Source organism: Cervus elaphus, chromosome 11 (assembly GCF_910594005.1).
Source record: "Cervus elaphus chromosome 11, mCerEla1.1, whole genome shotgun sequence".
Lineage (NCBI taxonomy): Eukaryota > Metazoa > Chordata > Mammalia > Artiodactyla > Cervidae > Cervus > Cervus elaphus.
This window is the reverse complement of record NC_057825.1, coordinates 50748857-50761824: the sequence shown is the minus strand read 5'-3', so window position 1 is coordinate 50761824 and position 12968 is coordinate 50748857.

Sequence of the window (12968 nt, the reverse complement as noted above, 5' to 3'; positions counted from 1 at the left end):
TTGGTGATGGACAGGGAGACCTGGCTGTGCTGCAGCCCATGGGGTCGCAAAGAGTAGGACACGACTGAGTGACTGAACTGAACTGAACATTGTAAAATAAAGTCCCAAACGTGAAATATCAGACAGCTGATGCAGAGATTAGTAACATCGCCATGTGATAACTTTTCAGGGGTTTCCTTCTACATTTGTCAGGGGTCAAATCACTTTGTTAGCCAGAAACAGCTGGACATTGAGGTTTAAACTCCCTATGAGAGAAGTACAGTAGAGACTCTCACTGTAGTCAGTGAGTAGCAAACTGCAAGGCTTTTGAAAATGGGCTTTGATGAAGTAAGAGGAGAGAACTTGATGTTGATGAGAACTTGCAATGAGAGATGGAGCGAGACCTAAAGCTGAAGAAAAGATGCAAAGAAGAAGCTGGTGACGGAATAATCAACATGATTAGCCTCACAATTTTGCTACCTTCCAATTAGAGAAGGTAGAGACATTAGTTATTTATGTTTGCTTTTTCAGAAATGTTGCTCCCATTGAGAGAAGAATCAGAAACTCAAATATAGCATCTTTATCTGTGGGTGAAAAAGGGTTAACTCCTCAAGGCCTTGCTGCAGAAACCCTGCCCATTTCCAAGAAAGACTTGTTTTCATGACTGGCCTTTAGCTGACTCCTGGAAACTGTACTTCCGGAATGTTCTGTTTGATGAAAGCACTTTGTGCATGCCTGAGACCTTGAAGCACAGTTCACCAGTTTGTCCAAATAGTTTATGTTAACAAAGTGCTGTGTGTTGAACACCTGCTTCACCTCTTGAGCCAGGAGCTTGAGAACCCAAGAGCAGTCACAAGGTGCTGTACATTTAGGTAGCTAGCAGTTGATAAAAGTCCTGGACAACCAGGCTCAGAAAAGTTTCCCTTATTGGTAACTCTTCCCATGTGTTGTCACATATATTTTGACAATATATGGGGCAAGAGAAGATTAAGTACATCCTATGTGACTTCACTGGGAGGGGATCATTGAAGTTTGCTGCTGGTTTGCTCCAAACTTAATCTCATGTGTCTTTTCCCTTTGTTGAATTACTCTGTATCCTTTTGGTACAATAAGTCAAAATGGTGAGCAACTTCTAAGTTCTTAGGAGTCCTATCAGTGAATCATCGAGCCCAAGGGTGGTCTTAGAGACTTCCATTGCAAGATGTCCTCTAGATAACTTCAAATAAATTTCTAGTTATCATCTAACCTGAAAAAGAGAGGAAAAAAAGAGGGAAACATGAACACAAGTCCTCAAGGACCTGTGGAAAAATAATAAAAGTCTAACATTTATGCCACTGGAGTCCTAGAAAGATAGCAGAAAAACCATAGTACCAGAAAAATATATGAAGAAATAATAGCCAAAGGCTTCTTAAACATGATGAAAAGACATAAACTTACAGATTCAAGAAGCTTCATGAGCCTGAAATGCAGAAGTGCAAAGGAACCTATAACCAGACAAATTGAAAGCAAACTACTTAAATCCTAAAACAAAGAAAAGGAACTTGAAAACAGCTAAAGAAAAGTGGAACATTAACTATAAGGGAACAGCCATTTAAATGAGTGAATTTCTCATAAGAAACCATAGAACAGAGAAGAAAGTGGCATAATGTTTTTAGTGTGTTGAAGTAATTTCAAAACAAATTTCTTTACTCAGTAAAAGCAGTCTTCAGGAATAAAGGTAAACCAAAGCATTCTCATATGAAGAAAACTAAGATAATCTATCAATAGAAAGCCTGTTGTATACAGATTGCTTAAAGAAGTTCTTCAGACAGAACAGAACTGACAGCAGAAGAAAAATTGTGACATTGTGAAAGAAGGAAGAAAACAGGGTACCTATCAAACAGAGTTTCAAAACAAACAAACAAACAAACAAAGTAAAGGAAAAATTGGGAAAACTGAAATAGCAAAGACAGTTCCACAATTATAGACTTTAACACTCTTTTCTTACTCTGTGGTAAGCAGTCTTCAGAAAGGCAAGGGTATAAAAGAACTGAACACCATCAAACAACTCTTAATTGACAATTACAATATTTCACTCAGTAACAGCACAATCCATAGTCTTTTTATGCACACATGGAACGTTATAATATACTTACACTAGTTCATAAAAACTATAATAAATTTAAAATATTTAAAAATAGACTGTTATACAGAGTAAAGTAAATCAGAAAGAGAAAAACAAATATCATATATTAATATTAATGCATATATGTAGAATCTGAAAAAATATTGGTATAGATGGTCATATTTAAAAAACAAAAATAGAAACAAAGACGTAGAGAACAAGCATGGCTAATAAGGCGGAAGGCATAGTGGGATGAATTGGGAGATTTAAATTGACATATATACACTATTATGTATATATGAGCTTCCCTGGTGGCTCAGATGATAAAGAGTCTGCTTTCAATGCAGGAGACCTGAGTTCCATCCCTGAGTCAGGAAGATCCCTTAGAGAAGAGAATGGCAACCCACTCTGGTATTCTTGCCAGGAGAATTCCTTGGACAGAGGAGCCTGGTGGGCTATAGTCCATGGTCTCACAGAGTTGGACACAACTGAGCGACTAACACTTTCACATTCACACTACCATGTATAAAATAGATAACCGATGAGAACCTACTGAATAGCACAGGAAACTCTACTCTGTGCTCTGTGGTGGCCTAAATGGGAAAGAAATCTAAAAAGGAGGAGATATATGTATATGTATGGCTGATTCACTTTGCTATACAGCAGAAACACACCGCAGTGTAGGGCCACTATACTCCATTCAAAACAACAACAAAAAACATATGTTATGTTTGATGATTTAATGAAATCAAACTAAGAATCAATAAAAGAAAGACAATGAAACAAATTTGTGAAAAGTGTCCTCTAGAAATCCAACTATTGGCTAACCTGACCGACCATGGAGTGTTCACTGTGGGGCATCCAGTTTCTGTATTCTGCATGCAAGACAGTTTCAAGGAAGTGACAAGAGCCTATTTCCACTGACAAGGGATAGATATGAACTCTTCTGATATGGCCTAAAGGCATATTGAGTCCAAACCTAAATTCTTATCTATCCAAACTAAGCATGGGATAAACCATTTTGCTATGAATGTCTCTTTCAATTGAGTCTAAACATGCATTTATTGATACAGAAATAAATCACACTTTCCCAAGGAGATAATTCTGACTAGTGGAGTCAGCATCATTAAATACCACTACGGACAGATCGGGTGGAGAGGGAGGTGGGAGGGGGGATGGGGATGGGGAATACATGTAAATCCATGGCTGATTCATGTCAATGTATGACAAAAACCACTACAATATTGTAAAGTAATTAGCCTCCAACTAATAAAAATAAATGAAAAAAAAATATCACTACTGATTTTACCCATAGAATACATGCTCTCATATGTTGAGCTTGTGAGCAAGAATCATTATCTTCTATATCAGGACTTATATATTCCTCTTCTACAGCATTTGGAGGCCATGTAAGTTATTTGCCATTTGTCACACACCCAGATCTACTCTTCCTTCCCCCAGTTTTGTCCATTGAGAACCTGATGCCTGTGAACTAATTCACCCAGACTACCTTGCCTTATGGCTTAATATTGAGTTTAATCCAAAGTAGGCACTCTCTAGAAATATAAGAGAGGAAAGAGGGAAAGATAGAAACAGTTTATCTCACTCTTTCTATCCCTGGGTATATTATTCAGGCAGTGGTTACATTCTTCTATAACTACAGCTTCTTCCTGATAGACTGATCCCATAGCACCGGTGATGCTGAGGCTCAGGCTATAATGTTTCCTCTTCTTGCACCTTTAGGACTAGTGGTAATAAAAGCTTTGATTTAGTTCTCTTTACTGCACCAATGGAATGTACCTTTTGTTTCCTGCCAGTCAGGAGACTGGCAGAAAGGTATATACTGAAAGCTCCTTGAATGAATTCATGAGCAATCCAATGGATGAACACATGAATGAATGAATAATTCCTTCTCCTAATGATTTAGAGAACCTCCTTTGACAAATTGTGTGTGAGTCGCTCAGTTGTGTCTGACACTTTGCGACCCCCATGGACTGTAGCTTGCTAGCCTCCTCTGTCCATGGAATTCTCCAGGCAAGAATACTGGAGTGGGTAGCCATTCCCTACTTCAGGAGATCTTCCTGACCCAGGGATCAAACCCAGGTCTCCCACACTGCAGGCTGATAACTTTACTGTCTGAGCCAAAATTAAGTCAAAGCAAAAGCATAATTTGCTGCACTTTTTATAGAGGCCTTGAAAATTAAATCAAAGACATGTCAAAGATATGTCAACACTGATGACTTCATGTGAGGTTGGAAATGGGACTGTAAGGGGGAAGCTATGAGTGTTTATGCACACAGTGCTGTGCAAATATTGACGGATTCCTCTGTCTCCACTTCCCTGGGATAGTCATGTAATAACCAGGTCTTTTTGTTTCCAGTTGGAACCAAAAAATATTAAAAATAAAAAAGTCATAGTTTCAACAAGAACAAAAGTCACTCTAAAAAAGATTGAAACAGAGAACTTAATGAAAGGGATATTGACCGAAGTGTGGGAAACCTCATCACCTATAGGCTTGCTGCCAGAGAAGAAGGGCATCAAAGCCAGCTACTGGCAGAACCATAGAACTAAGGCAGGAAGCGAGTAGAAGGAATAAGTATTCCAAACTCTCTTCATCCTGGCTCACAGTCTACTGTTGGTGCATTCCATTGATTTAGTCTAATTCAAACCTGAGGCTAAGGGTGATGAAATGCAAGCCTCCCAGGGAATGCAGGAGGGTGACCTGGACTGTAGCAGTGAGATAAGTGGAGAATAACCAGCAGAGCTTGTTTAAAATATTTTCCCACAGAGGTGCTAAACCTATGCTTAAGTTCTGTCTAGTAAGAGCATTAATAACCAAGACTTTAGTACAATCTGCTACTTTTGAAAACAAATTTCTGAGGCTAACAACCACCTCATGAGGGAGGTTTGACAACTAGTATATTAATTTTATATGTCAGGTACACTAAATATCAGACATTTTACGTAGACACTAGTCCATCTAATTGTCATCCCCATAAGGATAACAAAAGTAATCAGGCTGGTCCCCAGGCTCTGAAGTCACCCTCCAGGATTTTTTTATTATTGCATGTTGTATACTGGTATGCTTCTTGACTATACCACTTCTTTCCTTCTTTTATCCTGGCATAAGCTTCTGTTTATCTCAATCAAGTTGCTTCTCCTGGAAAATCACTGTGCTTTAGTTTTACCAGCCAATAGCCATTGGCTTAAAAATGATTAGGATTTCCCCCAAGAGGAGCCTTTGATCACTGGAGCCAGATCTAGCCATGAAAGTGTGTGTTTTCCTGCTCGGTTCCAACATTTTCTCTTAATCAGGACAAGAAAGACTGCCTTGGGAAGTTGATTCTTCACCTGTGCATATAATATCTTTGCTTACTTTCTACATAGCTATGTTCTCTAAGGAGACACTTGGGGACCCACTGGTAAGAACTGGTTTTTGAGATAATTACAACGGGAAAGGAAGCACACCTCAATGAAAATTCATTTTGATTATGTTCCCTATAGTCTCTCTCTCTTTTCCTAAGGCCAGCAGTCCCAAACTTCAGGTGGCAAACAACATTATTCAATAGATTTCACTGTTGGAAAATAATCCAATAGAACAGCCCAAGGCAAAGTGAAAATGGTAAGACCTTCCAGCTCTCACATGAACAGATTTCCCCTTCTGGCTGCAGGAAGCTGCTCTCACAACCACCTGTTGTCATGTTTAGTACCTGAATATACAGAAAAGGTCCAAGCAGGTCCATGGAGTTCCAATTACAATGTCCACATGGTTAGCACAGGGCAATAGGAGGCTTTATATGAAGATAACTCATAAGATTGGTGATGAGAAGAGAAAGTGATATTGTACTTTAAGTTATGATTAAAGTAAACAGATAGCAGAGTGATGACACAAGAAACCAAAGCCCTGTACACTGGACTGGAAGTCTTCCATGAGAGTTTGACAGAATTCAATGTGGAGTAACTACCACAATAAGGGAATTATACTGATATTTCAAAATTTCATATTATGTCATTAAGTTATATTACAATGGGGTGAGAAGAGAAGAAGGCATTTCTTTTTTTTTTTTAATGAAATGTAGTTGACTTACAATGTTGTGTTAAATTTGCAGTACAGCAAAGTGATTGTTTTACATGTGAGTGTATATATATATATATATATATGTGTGTGTGTGTGTGTGTCTGTGTGTGTCTGTATCCGTGTCTGTGTCTGTGTATATATGTGTGCTCAGTCACTTAGTTATGTCTGACTTTTTGTGACCCCATGGAGTGTAGCCTTCCAGGATCCTCTGTCCATGGGATTCTCCAGGCAAGAATACTGGAGTGGGTTGTCATGCCCTCCTCCAGGGGATCTTCCCAACCCAGGGAATGAACCCAGGCCTCCCATATTGCAGGTAAATTCTTTTCTGTCTGAACCACCAGGGAAGCCCATGTATATATATATACCCACACTTTCTTTTTTTTAAAAATTCCTTTCCATTATGGTTTATCACAGAATATTGAATATAGTTTCCATGATATACAGTAGGATTTGTTGTTTACCATTCTATATGTAACAGTTTGCATTTGTTAACCTCAAATTCCCAGTCCATCCCTCCCTCATCCTACTTTCCTCTTGGCAACCACAAGCCTGTTCTGTGTCTGTAAGTCTGTTTCTGTTTTGTAAAAGTTCTTTGGTGTCATATTTAGATTCCTTATATGTGATATCATATTGAATTTATGTTTCTCTTTCTGAATTGCTTCACTTAGTATGATTATCTCAAAGTTCACTCACATTGTGCAAATGACATTATTTCACTCTTTTTATGGTTGAGTAGTATTGTACTGTATATATGTACCACATCTTCTTTATCCATACACCTGTCAATAGAAATTATGTTATTTTCAGAACTTGGGTACTGTGAACAGTGTTGCTATGAATATAGGGGTGGATGTATATCTTTGAATTATAGTTTTTTCCAGCTACATGCCCAGGAGTGGGATTGCTGGATCATATAGCAACACTGATTGCCATTTGATCACAGAATTGGTGACCAATTTTAGGACAAGACTTACTTTTAACGATTGTGGTAACTATTCATTTTGCCTAATGCTGAAGCTGAAGCTCCAATACTTTGGCCACCTGATGCAAAGAGCTGACTCACTGGAAGAAACCCTGATTCTGGAAAAGAGTGAGGGCAAGAGGAGAAGGTGATGACAGAGGATGAGATGATTGGATGGCATCACCAACTCAATGGACATAAGTTTGAGCAAGCTCCAGAAGATGATGAAGGACAGGAAAGCCTGGCATGCTGCAGTCCATGGAGTCGCAAAGAGTCAGACATGACTGAGTGACTGAACAACGACAATGATTAAATACTGATATATATGTGTGTGTGTGTGTGTGTGTGTATTTATACATAACTAAAAGTAGGCTGAAATAAAAGCTTAGCAAGCAGATTGTGCAATTCTTCATTTATATATGACCACTGAAATAGCATCAGTATAACATTTTGATAGAGCAAATGAAAAGTTTGTTCTTATTTCTAGATTTACATTTTTATATGTTCTGGATCAGTTCTTGCAAACCTGAGTTTTTGAATGACACTTTTTTAATCCTCTACTACATTATAACCCTACTACAATTAGACATAAATAAATTTACATAAATCCCAAGTTAACTAGTGAAGTTCTCCACAACTAGATAGCATAGATAAGAAATTAGGTGAAAGCCACCCATAAAAACAGGTTGCCTACTGCTCAGTATTTTAAGTCATCTCCCCAAAACCCTGCTTTGTGTTTTTAGACAGACAGTTGTAAGACACTAAATATCTTAAGATTTTCACATTCCCTCCACCACAAATACGCACAGAGCTCCCAGCAAACATACACACACACACACACACACATCTCTATATTTCATAACTTCCAAGAGAATTTTCATGAACTGATAATTCAGTTGAGTAAAGGAATCTTAGAATTTTTAATCGGGTGAAACCTGAATCATCCTTTGGGCTCACTTCTCACTTCAGAACTTATAGTTCTTACCTTGACCTCCTCACTTAATCCCTCTAATGTTTGACGGTCATCTGAAGAAAACAACCTTGTGTTCCACTCTTTTTTCCTGTGTTTTTACATATCATCTATTTTATTTGCTCAGAGAGGACTTTAATAAAGATTACTAGATCCTAAATTCAACAGTGTTTTGTTCTCAGAAAATACATTTTTTTTTTCAACATTCTTGTCTTCAAAGGCTAATGGGATGTGTTGCTCTGTTGGAAGTCAGAGTTATGTAGGTGGAGAAATCACAACAATTATTCCTAATTGCCACTGAAAACTTGTTTCTTTAGCAGAGGGGTGAGATTGGTTTAGTTGACATAAGCTCATATCTGCTAAAGAGGAGACATGCAATTAGTGGTTAGTTGAGGGGTGGGAAAGAGAGATTTTACTTTGCAACAGCTAAAAGAAATAAGCTTAGAAATTATTTAAATTAGGCAAGATGTATGAACCAGCACAGGAAATACACTGTTGAAAGTCTGTCACAGTCACTCACTGCACTTCTCTTCCAAAACATATTTGGAAAACAAGTGAATTTTGCCTTTACACCCTCATTAAATATAAATATATTTATTAATTAGAAGTAGAAAAGCAGGGGCTTTGTAGTTAGGCAACATCAAGTATGAGCTGGGCTCTGCCATTCAGAAGTTGTATAACTTTTTGCATGTTATTAAACATTCATAAGCCTATTTCCTCTAAAACTGGAAAATAATGAAATATCTTCATATGGGTGTTATATAGTTTAAATGAGATTATTATTTTAAAATCATTCTATTATTTATTTATTTCATTGTTATTTTAAAATACTTTTTTATTCACTGTGGGATATTAAATGAGTCATTTAAAATCCTTGTCTGTAAAATGGATCTTTAACATATAGCTTTCAGGGACAAAGTTACAATCAACCCAGTGAGCAGATAGTTATATATTCTTCAGTCATCATGAAGTATCCAAATAAATGCTTGGTTATATTAACTGCTGGAGAGGTAGATGTTTCCATTTTCTTCTCTCCATCTTCCTCCTCCCTCTCTTCATTCCTCTTTATTCTTTCCTTCTTTTCTTCACTGCTGAAATGGAGTTAAAAAGTTGGGAAAGACAATATTTTGGTTTCATCTGTTCATAGTTGCCTCCCATCTCCCCTTAGAGGCTCTGTATGTGCCATTATGGAAACTGATAGAATTAGGAAAAATGACTCACCAACTGAAATCTGAAACCTTCAGAGTGAAAGATGGGTGATTTTACAGGTAAGGCCACAGTTCTTCTCTGTTTCCAATCAGAAATCTAATAAAACAGTAAATCAACATACTTCCCCTTTCTCTTCTCCTTTTAACTTTCAATAGAAAGTGACACTTTGGCCCATTAAAGACAAAAAGACTGTAGTCAGAAGATAAATGTGATCAAACCTTGAAGGTTGTCTTGCTCATAGCCTCTAAAAGAAGCAGGTACCATTAGATAGGAATATGAGTGTGCAGTTAGGAGGCTCTAGTGATGGGGCTGAGAGACAGGGCTGCTTTTTCTTGAGCCTCAGAAAAAGCAAATATTAGGGAGTGAAAGAGGAAAGTGAAAAAGCTGACTTAAAACTCAACATTCAGGAAACTAAGATCATGGCCTTCAGTGCAATCACTTCATGGCAAATAGGCAGGAAACAATGGAAACAGTGGCAGACTTCGTTTTCTTGGGCTCCAAAATCACTGCAGATGGTGACTGCAGACATGAAATTAAAAGATGCCTGCTCCTTGGAAGAAACACTATGACAAACCTAGACAGCATATTAAAAGGCAGAGACATTACTCTACCGACAAAGGTCCATATAGTCAGAGCTATGGTTTTTACAGTAGCCATGTATGGATGTGAGAATTGGACCATAAATAAAGCTGAGCTCCAAAGAATTGATGCTTTTGAACTGTGGTGTTGGAGAAGACTCTTGAGAGTCCCTTGGACAGCAACCTGTCCATCCCAAAGGAAATTGGTCCTGAATATTCATTGGAAGGACTGATGCTGAAGCTGAAACTCCAACACTTTGGACACCTGATGCAAAGAGCTGACTCACTGGAAAAAACCCTAATGCTGGGAAAGACTGAGCAAGAGGAGAAGGTGATGACAGAGGATGAGATGATTGGATGGCATCACCAACTCAATGGATATGAATCTGAGAATACTCTGGGAGATAGGGGAGGACAGAAGAGACAAGTATGCTGCAGTCCATGGGGTCGCAAAGATTCTGACATGACTTAGCAACTGAACAATAACAACAGAGAGTAAATAGTTTCTTTGCTTTTCATAGTCAGCATCAAGAACTAAAATGATTCAGAATTCACATGGCATCACTGAAATACACCTTTATCTCATGTCCAACTCAGGACCAGCGTTGTCTATGAAACTTTTCCTACCAATTTTAGTCCCTCCACCATAGAGTTCTAGAGCATTCCTGGAAAGCAGGACCTCATGAAGGACTCCAAGAATGTTTCCAGTGAGAGATCCTCAGTTCTTCAAGCTTCATGTATTTATCCTCCAAGAGAATCTGCCACAATTATAGCCACATGGTTATTGTTAACGAATTATAATTACTGATGGTTAATATTAACTACCATTCAAAGTGCTAGAGAACTAGAGAATTCTTTAAGTCACACAGAACAATTATGTTTCAAATGCCATGTAAAGTATTGGGAATTGGCATAATTTAAAGGACAGAAAGAAAAAAAAAATGTACTAATCTACTTTTGTTGCAATAAAACTGCATAACAAACATCTTCAAAATTCCAGTGTCTTACAATGCTAAACGCTTCTATTTTCTTGCTTTCAAGTCTTTGGATAGACTGTGGCTTCAATGAACTTGACTCCAGGTTTCAGATTGCTTCAGATCTTCTCTATTTGTTTCTTTATTTTCCTTGGATCTGTAGCTAACTGGGTCGTATTCCTCTCATAGAACATCACAGAATGACAAGAGGGCAGACTAAAATGTAAACATGTGAAGATTGCCCATGAGTCATCTTATAACATGATCCTGGCCAAGAAAGTCACACAGTTCAGATCAACAGTAGTGTATTTTTTAGAAGGGAAGAAAGATAGAATTGGAAACAATCAAGTTGCCATATGAATTAATATTTAGATTTGTTAATAGTGCCAATCAGAGTGTTGAATGATTTACAAATATCTCACTTATTTCTTACATTACTCTTATAATATGAGATTTAACATCTCTAGTTTAAAAGTAAAGAAAGGCTCAGAGAAATTTAGCAGCATATTCAAGGCCAAGAAGAAATGGTGCATTGTGAAGCAAGAGTTCAAGTACAAGTCTTTTCAGTTCCAAACCCATCTGTTTTTCCATTAAATTATATTGATGCTGTAAAGTGGACATTCAAAAATAGATATTATTTTTACCAGTACTGGGCACTATTGTTAACACTTTGTGTGTAGTAATCCTGCCATCATCTCTTTGTATTATGTAATATTATTATTTCCCATGTAATAGATGAGGACACTGAAATCCAGAAGTTTTAAAGAATTCCTTTAATATCTAGTCCATCTGTCTGCGGCTCTATATGATAAGTTATAATCATTCTAGTGTTTATGCATACAATGATGATAAAAAAATAATTAGCAAAAACATGGCACATACTGTACGTATACCCCCACTATAATTATCACATTTAACCCTCCTGCTCACTTTAGAAATAATACCTAAAATATTTTCTGTATCTATCTACTTCCCTCCATTTCTACTTCCAATTTACTGTATTATTCCAGATCATCTCTTGACTAAAATTCTTCAGGAGCTTCCTAATTGCCCAGATTCCACTTTTTCACCCCTTGCAATACACTTTCTCTATAGCAGATTGCCTGGATAATCTTTGCTAAAATGTATATCTGACCATTCCATTTCCTTATTGCAAACCCCAAAGGCTTCTGTTGGAATTTTAAATAACATTCAAACTCTGTTTTGGCTTATAAGACCTGAGATGATCTGCTTCCTCTTTGATCATATCAAGAACCGTTCTCTGCTTCACTCCCCAAGTGCCAACCTATAGCTTGCTTCCTCCTCAGACAACAGTCAAGTCTGTTTTCTGCTTTAGGACCTTTAAACAGACTCAGTGCAGTCCTCATTCTAAACATTACCCAAGACACTTTATTTACTCTTAGCATTAATGCTATTTGATATGTGCTTGCATTGTCTCTTTGTTACAATGAAGCTTTAAGAGGGGAGGGACATTGCTGCCTTGATCAGTGCTACTGTTTCCATCGTCTAGAATACCACCGGTGCATAATAAGCACTGGGTTAATGGACATCGAACATGCAATATATAAATGAATAGAAAAGCTACAACCATACTATCTCATTTAAGGTACACAAATAAAACATCTATTTTACCTGTATTCAGGGTTTGAGGTTTAATATGAATGTAGAATTAAGTAAACACTATAAGCACAAACATTTTAAATGTTTTAAAGTGGCCAATAATGATTTTAATTTCATTCTCTCTAGAAATGTAGTAGCTATCTTAAATGCAAAATGGTTGATATACCAAGATACATGTGTGTATACATAAGTATGTGGAAAGAGAGACAGAGGAAGAAATAACTTTTTGCTTAGTAAGATATAATAAAAATATTTTTTCTTTGTACTTTTGGAATGATTTAAAGACTCATAAGGGAAATATTAGGTATATAGGACTTACAGCTTTAAACCAACTTTATACCCAAACTCTTAAATTGTGCCTTCACTTTCACTGTGTACGCAATTGTAGATATATTGTTAATAGACATTTTTTATTAACCTAGAGAACAATGGTTAATCTATAACAACAATAGATCAATTAAAATATAATCACTTACACATTTTCATGGAGAAGGG